The sequence below is a fragment of the Leucoraja erinacea genome, chromosome 33, assembly GCF_028641065.1.
Source record: "Leucoraja erinacea ecotype New England chromosome 33, Leri_hhj_1, whole genome shotgun sequence".
Classification (NCBI taxonomy): domain Eukaryota; kingdom Metazoa; phylum Chordata; class Chondrichthyes; order Rajiformes; family Rajidae; genus Leucoraja; species Leucoraja erinaceus.
This window is the reverse complement of record NC_073409.1, coordinates 22,724,878-22,733,169: the sequence shown is the minus strand read 5'-3', so window position 1 is coordinate 22,733,169 and position 8,292 is coordinate 22,724,878. Positions and strand designations below refer to the sequence as shown.

Below are 8,292 nucleotides of genomic sequence, written 5' to 3'. Positions count from 1 at the left end.
ACATGAGCCTGTGTAAACCCGAAACCTCCTAGCAATATCTTTTTATTTGGAGGTGACCGGTCTAGAAGGTCAAGGAGTTGGACAATGAAGCCAAATTGGAGCTCATCTAAACGTCCAAACATCATCCTCAAAGGTATCGCCCCTATATCTGAAGATGTGTACACCCACAACACACGGCCTCGGGGATCCAGATGAAAACAGTAAAACCAGAAGGAAACAAGGAGGTTGGTGCGAGAAGACATCGAATAAATAATTTTTTGACACTCATATCTTAAACAGTATCCGGGGATACACAATAGAATTTTACAACACATAATCTTCTAGTCCAGCTGATATATCGAGAGAGGAATTTGGAGGAGAACATCAAATGGATATTGGGCTATAGTATTTGCTGATGTTTCTACACGATATGGAACACCAGATGCCGATCTACTCGTATCCAGACATAATCACCAATTACCAAATATGTCATATGGGATACAGACACTGGACATCAGCAACGGATGGGTTTTAGCTGCATTGTAAGGGAAGAATTATTATCTACGCATTCCCTTCCTAACAAAATAGGATATGGCGCTTGACGCATCAAACATAGATCAGATCTCGGCTTTTTGGCCAAGATCAAGCATAATATCTGGGTTTTTATCAGTTTAAATATCTGATATGTCCCTTATCTAGGGACCATATATTAAAATAAATAAATAAATAAAATAAATAATACGATATATTCGTTAAGAACGGAAACCTTTTCTATTGTTAAGTATATTTGTTTTAAGAACGAAAATGGCAAGCATTGATTCAAAGGATGCTTACTATTTTCAGTACCCATAACAGGTGACCACGGACGTTATTTTATCTAATTGGATGGCTCAGCTCTAGCAGTATAGAGCACTACCTAATGTGTTTACATTAGCACCTAGGTTATTTACAAAATATAACAACCAGCCACACAACGGTAATGGCTTTGTTGGATGACATACTAATTGTGCGGGAACTTAGGACCATAGATCCTATAGCAAAGCAAGATGGATTACTCTCACGCAAACGTGAGGTACGCTCATGGGCGGATTCATGGGTGATTATAGGACACATTTTAGCAACCTGACTCCGCCATCTTGTTCCGCCATCTTGTTCCGCCATCTTGCTCCCGCCTTCTTGCTTCCGGCCAAAGATTGGATCCACAGCGAGGAGAAGGAGTGCGGGGTCCGGGGTCCGGGGCTGTGGGGAGAGAGAGTGCGGGGCCCGGGGCAGCGGGGAGAGAGAGTGCGGGGCAGCGGGGAGAGAGAGTGCGGGGCCCGGGGCAGCGGGGAGAGAGAGTGCGTGGCCCGGGGCAGTGGGGAGAGAGAGTGCGGGGCAGCGGGGAGAGAGGAGTGTGGGGCCCGGGGCAGCGGGGAGAGAGAGTGCGGGGCCCGGGGCAGCGGGGAGAGAGGAGTGCGGGGGCCGGGGCAGCAGGGAGAGAGAGTGTGGGGCCCGGGGCAGCGGGGAGAGAGAGTCCGGGGTCCGGGGCAGTGGGGAGAGAGAGAGTGCGAGAGAGAGTGCGGGGCAGGGGGAGGGAGAGAGAGTGTGGGGCCCGGGGCAGCGAGGAGAGAGAGTGCGGGGCCCGGGGCAGCGGGGAGAGAGAGTGTGGGGCCCGGGGCAGCGGGGGAGAGAGAGTGTGGGGCCCGGGGCAGCGGGGAGAGAGAGTGTGGGGCCCGGGGCAGCGGGGAGAGAGGAGTGCGGGGCCCGGGGCAGCGGGGAGAGAGAGTGTGGGGCCCGGGGCAGCGGGGAGAGAGAGTGTGGGGCCCGGGGCAGTGGGGAGAGGGAGTGTGGGGCCCGGGGCAGCGAGGAGAGAGAGAGTGTGGGGCCCGGGGCAGCGGGGAGAGAGAGTGCGGGGCCCGGGGCAGCGAGGAGAGAGAGTGCGGGGCCCGGGGCAGCGAGGAGAGAGAGTGCGGGGCCCGGGGCAGCGAGGAGAGAGAGTGCGGGGCCCGGGGCAGCGGGGAGAGAGAGTGCGGGGCCCGGGGCAGCGAGAGAGAGTGCGCGACCCGGGGCAGCGAGGAGAGGGACATAGGAGGGGGAACATTGTAGTAAGGGGGCAGGCGAGAGAGTGCCGGGGGGGGGGGATAACGCCTAGTGTGTGTGAAGTTGCTGGGAGTTTTACAATGTTTCTTATTTAATGTCCCTTGTCTAGTCTGAAATAAAGTTCATTATTGGATTAGACGAAATATAATTGTGTGTGTGTTATATACATTTATATAATTTTCATGTATGTGTGTTTATAAACATTTTATTCTTTAACAAGAATCAACGGAATTATGAACTAACAGAATTATGAATCTAACTCTATAATCACGCACAAAAAGTCCCCCCCTGTCAATCACCCTGCGAGTCGGGTCGGTTCCGGTTACTACAAAATCAACTCAAACACTGCTTGTGAGCCATTTAAAAAAAAATGATTTAAAAAACATTAAAAAAGACAATTACCAGATTCAAATTTTATTCTTGACAAGAAGTTTGAACTGACAGATTTATGAATCTGACCCACACAAACTGTTGCCCCGCAACATTGATTACAGTGCGATTCGGGTCAGGTTAGGTAGGCTCAGGTTGCTAAAATGGTCGTGGAAAAATGCCCGTGATCCCCTCCATAGCGTACTACACGTCAGTCCATTGCATTTAGCAGGAGTAGTCTATCTTGCTTTGCTATAGGATCTTTGCTTAGGACGGGCTGAACAAACGGTAACAGCCATTTAACAATTATTGGAAACTAGGATTCATTATCCATCCAATTAAATCAAAATTAAAGCCTTCAAACTAAAGGGATTATTTGGGGTTCACCAATACTCAGCTCCTCATGTCAGTAACTTTGCCAACAGAGGTTACAACCTTAATAAAGGCATACAGCAAAATCATTGACATGAGGATAAACCATCCATCAGACTGGTAGCAAGAATTTTGGCAACAGGTGGTACTGGGAATATGGGTTCCAGCCACATAATTCAGACCCTTACATTATAAAGATTTACAGAGGGCCAAAATATGAGCTCTTAAAATTAATGGTGATCATTTCGATAGAATGATGAAGCCATACAGAAGCCATATTGGAACTAAATGGTGGAAAGATAACATTGGGCATTGCTCCAATTCTATCATTGTCAGCAACCAGTCTATGGTCCTACATATGCATGCTATGCACTAGGATGGTGTGTTACCAATTCCATCTCCAGCTGTGGAGGAAGATGGAATACACAGGAAGCATCATTATTACTAACACTGGGCATAACTACCTGGAAATGTTGGATGTTTTTTTCATGGCCTAAAGTCATGTTGCTCTGGAATATGTTAAACAGGTTATTAGATTATAAATTAACAATACTACTGTGGTAGCACATATCAACTGTGGTAGCACATGGGTGAAAGGGAATCTACATCATGTAACAATCTGGCCAACACAATTTGGCAACCTCATCAGTAAGGGTTTTTTAATAGTACCCCACTGACCTACCCAACCATGGTTGTCGGTGGTACGGGGAATGAGATTAGAACCATGCAGCACCATCCAAAACAGACGATGAAGTATGGGGGAAACCACCCGTGCCATGAACATATAAATCGCTTAAATCATAGTCTGAAAGCGCCGCTATTACATCTGGGACTGACGGCCAGAGCAATGGACATGATCACAGCGGGCCACAGACAATCAACCTAAAGACAATGTCTAAAATACATAAACTAATGGGAGATATGTTGCAACCATAATACATCATCCAGCCTGTTTGGCAGCTTTGTTAACCTACAGGGGCTTATTAATAGTGACATCAACTGTGCCAGAAGTGGTCCATCTACTTACCTATGGCAAGAGAACGGAACAACAGCTTATGGGGGACACTTTTATGGGAATTCCCCAAAGACCGGGTATTCCCAAATATGGGACATCAGCATCGTCTTAACGTTGTTAAAGAACTGGGCTCCAGCCACAGCGCTGTCATTACAGGTTTTGACATTTTACAAAACTATCATGCTGATGGCTTGGGTCACGGCACTAAGGACTCAGTCCCTACCAAATTAAGGCTGGATAACTAGACCAGTTCATTTGGCAACTTACACTTCTATATTCAAGAATTAGGGAACAAAACAGACAGGCGTCAGCGGGCCTTAAAATAACATTTTTAGAGCCTACCCTACAGATGATTGACTGTGTTGTGAGACATCTACAAATATACATGGAACAAACCAAGACCATCAGTGGCACAGAAGAGGAACTTTTCATCAACTACAGACAGCCTCATTAAAGAATAACAGGCCAGGCCAGCTAAATGGCTAACATAGTATTGACCAAAGTTGGTGTAAACACTAACTGGGTTAAACTCTCACTCCACCAGGCTGCAGCAACGTCAGCAGCATTTAAATTGGAGGTTCCTATGGATAAAATCCTCAGGACTGCAGGATGGCCATCGGAAAGAACATTCTAAAGATTATAACAAACCAGTAATGGAAACTGGAATTTTTTCAGAAACATTGTTAAGTTTCTATACCATAATTTACCCCAAAAAACAGGGACTATCAATTATTATTAACTTTATGGTTATTTATATATATCATATAGATGTTTAATATGTTATCACTATTCTCCCCAAAACCAAGGCAGATGTGATGATGGACTCGTTCCACGGCTTGAATCACAGAGCTTTGAAATCTTCATGTAGTCACTCACGTGACTCCGAAGTAAAATAGTAAGATTAAACGAGAACTTACCAGTTCGAAGTTTGATCTGTATTTTATGAGGAGTAACGTTGAGGGAATACATGCCCTCCGCTCCCACCCTTGATCATAAACACGACTGGTATCTTTTCTCTAATCTTACTATGCTTAAGTCATTACAGGTATCTGTGATTCACACCGCTGCTTTGAAGAATGGCACGCATGCGTACTGGCGGGTTCTTCATGTATTCCCTAAACGTTACTCCTCATAAAATACAGATCAAACTTTGAACTGGTAAGTTCTCGTTTAATCTTACTAATAAACAGTGCTGATTCCACACCTCTTCGGGTTCTGGTGGCCTTGTTAAAATATAGCAAACGTGCCCGTACTCATAGACGTGAGTCCTTGGGGTATGCCGAAATATAGAAACATAGACATAGAAACATAGAAACATAGAAAATAGGTGCAGGAGTAGAGGCCATTCGGCCCTTCGAGCCTGCACCGCCATTCAATATGATCATGGCTGATCATCCAACTCAGTATCCTGTACCTGCCTTCTCTCCATACCCCCTGATCCATTTAGCAACAAGGGCCACATCCAACTCCCTCTTAAATATAGCCAATGAACTGGCCTCAACTACCTTCTGTGGCAAAAAATTCCAGAGATTCACCACTCTCTGTGTGAACATTTTTTTTCTCATCTCGGTCCTAAAAGATTTCACCCTTATCCTTAAACTGTGACCCCTTGTTCTGGACTTCCCCAACATCGGGAGCAATCTTCCTGCATCTAGCCTGTCCAACCCTTTTAGAATTTTGTAAGTTTCTATAAGATCCCCCCTCAATCTTCTAAATTCTAGCGAGTACAAGCCGAGTCTATCCAGTCTTTCTTCATATGAAAGTCCTGACATCCCAGGAATCAGTCTGGTGAACCTTCTCTGTACTCCCTCTATGGCAAGAATGTCTTTCCTCAGATTAGGAGACCAAAACTGGAGTATTGCGTACAGAAGAGCTCAACCATATTATGGTCATTCTTGCCCAAGGGGTCATGCACAACAAGACGTCTGAAGAAGGGTTTCGGCCCGAAACGTCACCTATTTCCTTCGCTCCATAGATGCTGCTGCACCCGCTGAGTTTGTCCAGCATTTTTGTGTACCTTAGATTTTCCAACATCTGCAGTTCCTTCTTGAACACAAGATTGTTAACTAACCCTTCCTCATTACTCAATACCCAATCTAGAATAGCCTGCTCTCTCGTTGGTTCCTCTACATGTTGGTTTAGAAAACTATCCTGCATACATTCCAAGAAATTCTCTACCTCAGCACCCCTGCCAATTTGATTCACCCAATCTATATGTAGATTGAAGTCACCCATTATAACTGTTTTACCTTTGTTGCACGCATTTCTAATTTACTGTTTGATGCCATCAGCAACTCCACTACTACTGTTAGGTGGCCGGTACACAACTCCCACTAGCGTTTTCTGCCCCTTAGTGTTTCGCAGCTCTACCCATATCGATTCCACATCGTCCAAGCTAATGTCCTTCCTTTCTGTAAAGAAGTGAATCTGACACATTTGTAACTTTACTTTAACGCTTTAATAAACACACAGATTAAACATGATCCAGCACTAACTGTACGCAGTCTGTCACCGTGCTGGAGAGAGGGAGAAAGAGGGAGAGAGAGTGTTATTATACTTGATAACTAAGGCATGGTTAGTGGTACTGAGGTAGCTATATTATTGGTTGCATGCATACATCCTTCCCCTTAGAAATCAAAATTGAAATAGAGCCATGGCAGTGCGATTGCATAAAATATGCGAATCTAAACAAAGTCGCCATAGCGAACAGGCGACCCGCGACCCGAACGCGTGCGTACAGCGCCTCCCCCCCCCCTCCCCCATCGGAAAGAAGAGAAGGCACAGCAGAAACAGGCGAAAAGGTTAAAGCAGGAGGAGACGCAGCCGTAGCAGGAGAGACAGGAGGGGAGGCAAACCGGCCAGAACCTGGCGGCAATGGTGGAGGAGAACGCAACAAGTGAGGGGTCTGGGGCATGCAGGGATCAGCAGGAAAGCCAGCAGTGGCAGGCAGGAACCGCAGAGGTGGAGCATAAGGACCCGCAGGTGGAGGCTTCGGCTCATTCACAGCCAACAGGTGTTGACGGCTTCGACGATAGACAGTCCCTTCATAGTCCACCAGATAAGAACGAGGTGAATCAGCCACACCAACCATGGTCGTGAGACGGGAATAGCCGGTGCTAGCCTGCATCCAGATGACTTGTCCGGGCCAGAGAGATGTCAGAGGTCGGCAGGACCTGTCATGGGAACGCCGTTGAACCTCACGCTTCTGTTCAATCCGCTGTTGGACAACGGCAGGCTCAAACACTTTGGGTAGCAGGGTCTGTTGAGCGATCGGCATAGGTGGTCTGGTTGTCCTCGACATCAGACGCTGGGCAGGGGAACCCATGGTCGGGTCACGGGAGATGTTACGGTTAAGTAAGCCCAGGTAGAAGTCGGAGTTAGACAGGCGGGACTGCTCAAGCTGACCCTTAGCACTCTGCACGGCTCGCTCGGCAAGGCTGTTGCTTTGTGGATACTCAGGGCTGCTGGTGTAGTGATGAAAGTTCCACCTGGCAGCGAAAGTTTTGAATTCGGTGCTGGTAAATTGTCGGTCGTTGTCGGTCTGCAAGCGGACAGGGGCACCGAAAGTGGCGAAGTGCCTGCGCAGTCTGCTGATGACCATCTCGGAGGTGATTGAAGGAAGTAGGTTCACCTCGAACCAGTTGGAGTACGAGTCAACCAGGACGAGAAACTGCTTGCCCCGCCATTCGAATATGTCGGCAGCCAGCGATGTCCAGGGCATGGCAGGTGCCGGCTGCTGCAAAAGGGGCTGTCGCTGCTGGTGCGGGGCGAGGTTGTTGCAGGTGGAGCAGGAGGAAACTTGGTCCCTGATATATTTGGCCATACCAGGCCAGTAAAATTGTCCCTGAGCGTGAGAAATAGTGGCATCGACCCCAGGATGACCACTGTGGGCTGCGTTGCAGTATAGATCATACAGAGAGGCTGGAACCACGATCTTGTGGCCCTTGACGATAACACCATCTTGGATCACCAGCTCATCGCGGACCAGGAAGAATGGTTGGGCACCCGATGGCAAAGTTGTCCGTCTGTCGGGCCAGCCGCGCTTGATGACAGCTGCGAGCTGCTGCAACGCAGGGTCAGCGGCGGTGTGTTCGATCAGGCACTGAAGCTGCCTGGTTGGGACAATGTTGACCTTTAGTACCAACAGGTTTTCTTGCTCGTAGGGGTGGCGGTCACAGGAGGCTAGTGGGGCACGAGACAGAGTATCGGCCACATGCATTTCAGTGCCCTTTTTGTAAACTAGTTGGAAACCAAAACGCTGGAGCTGCAGCATCATGCGCTGCAGCCTGGCAGGGGCAACATGTATGGGCTTGTTAAGAATAGTCATTAATGGTTGGTGGTTGGTCTCGATCGTGAATCTGCTGCCGAAGAGGAAATCTTTAAACTTGGAACAAGCAAACACAACCGCGAGGAGCTCCTTCTCGATCTGAGCATACCGTTGCTCTGTGTCTACGTGAGGATGCTGTTCATAGACTACA

General features: G+C 47.8%; 1 pseudogene; it reads left to right on the top strand.

Annotated features, from left to right (window-relative positions):
• Window positions 1-595: 595 nt before the first annotated feature.
• LOC129712830 (U2 spliceosomal RNA) lies at window positions 596-707 on the top strand (annotated as a pseudogene).
• The last annotated feature ends 7,585 nt before the right edge of the window (window positions 708-8,292 follow it).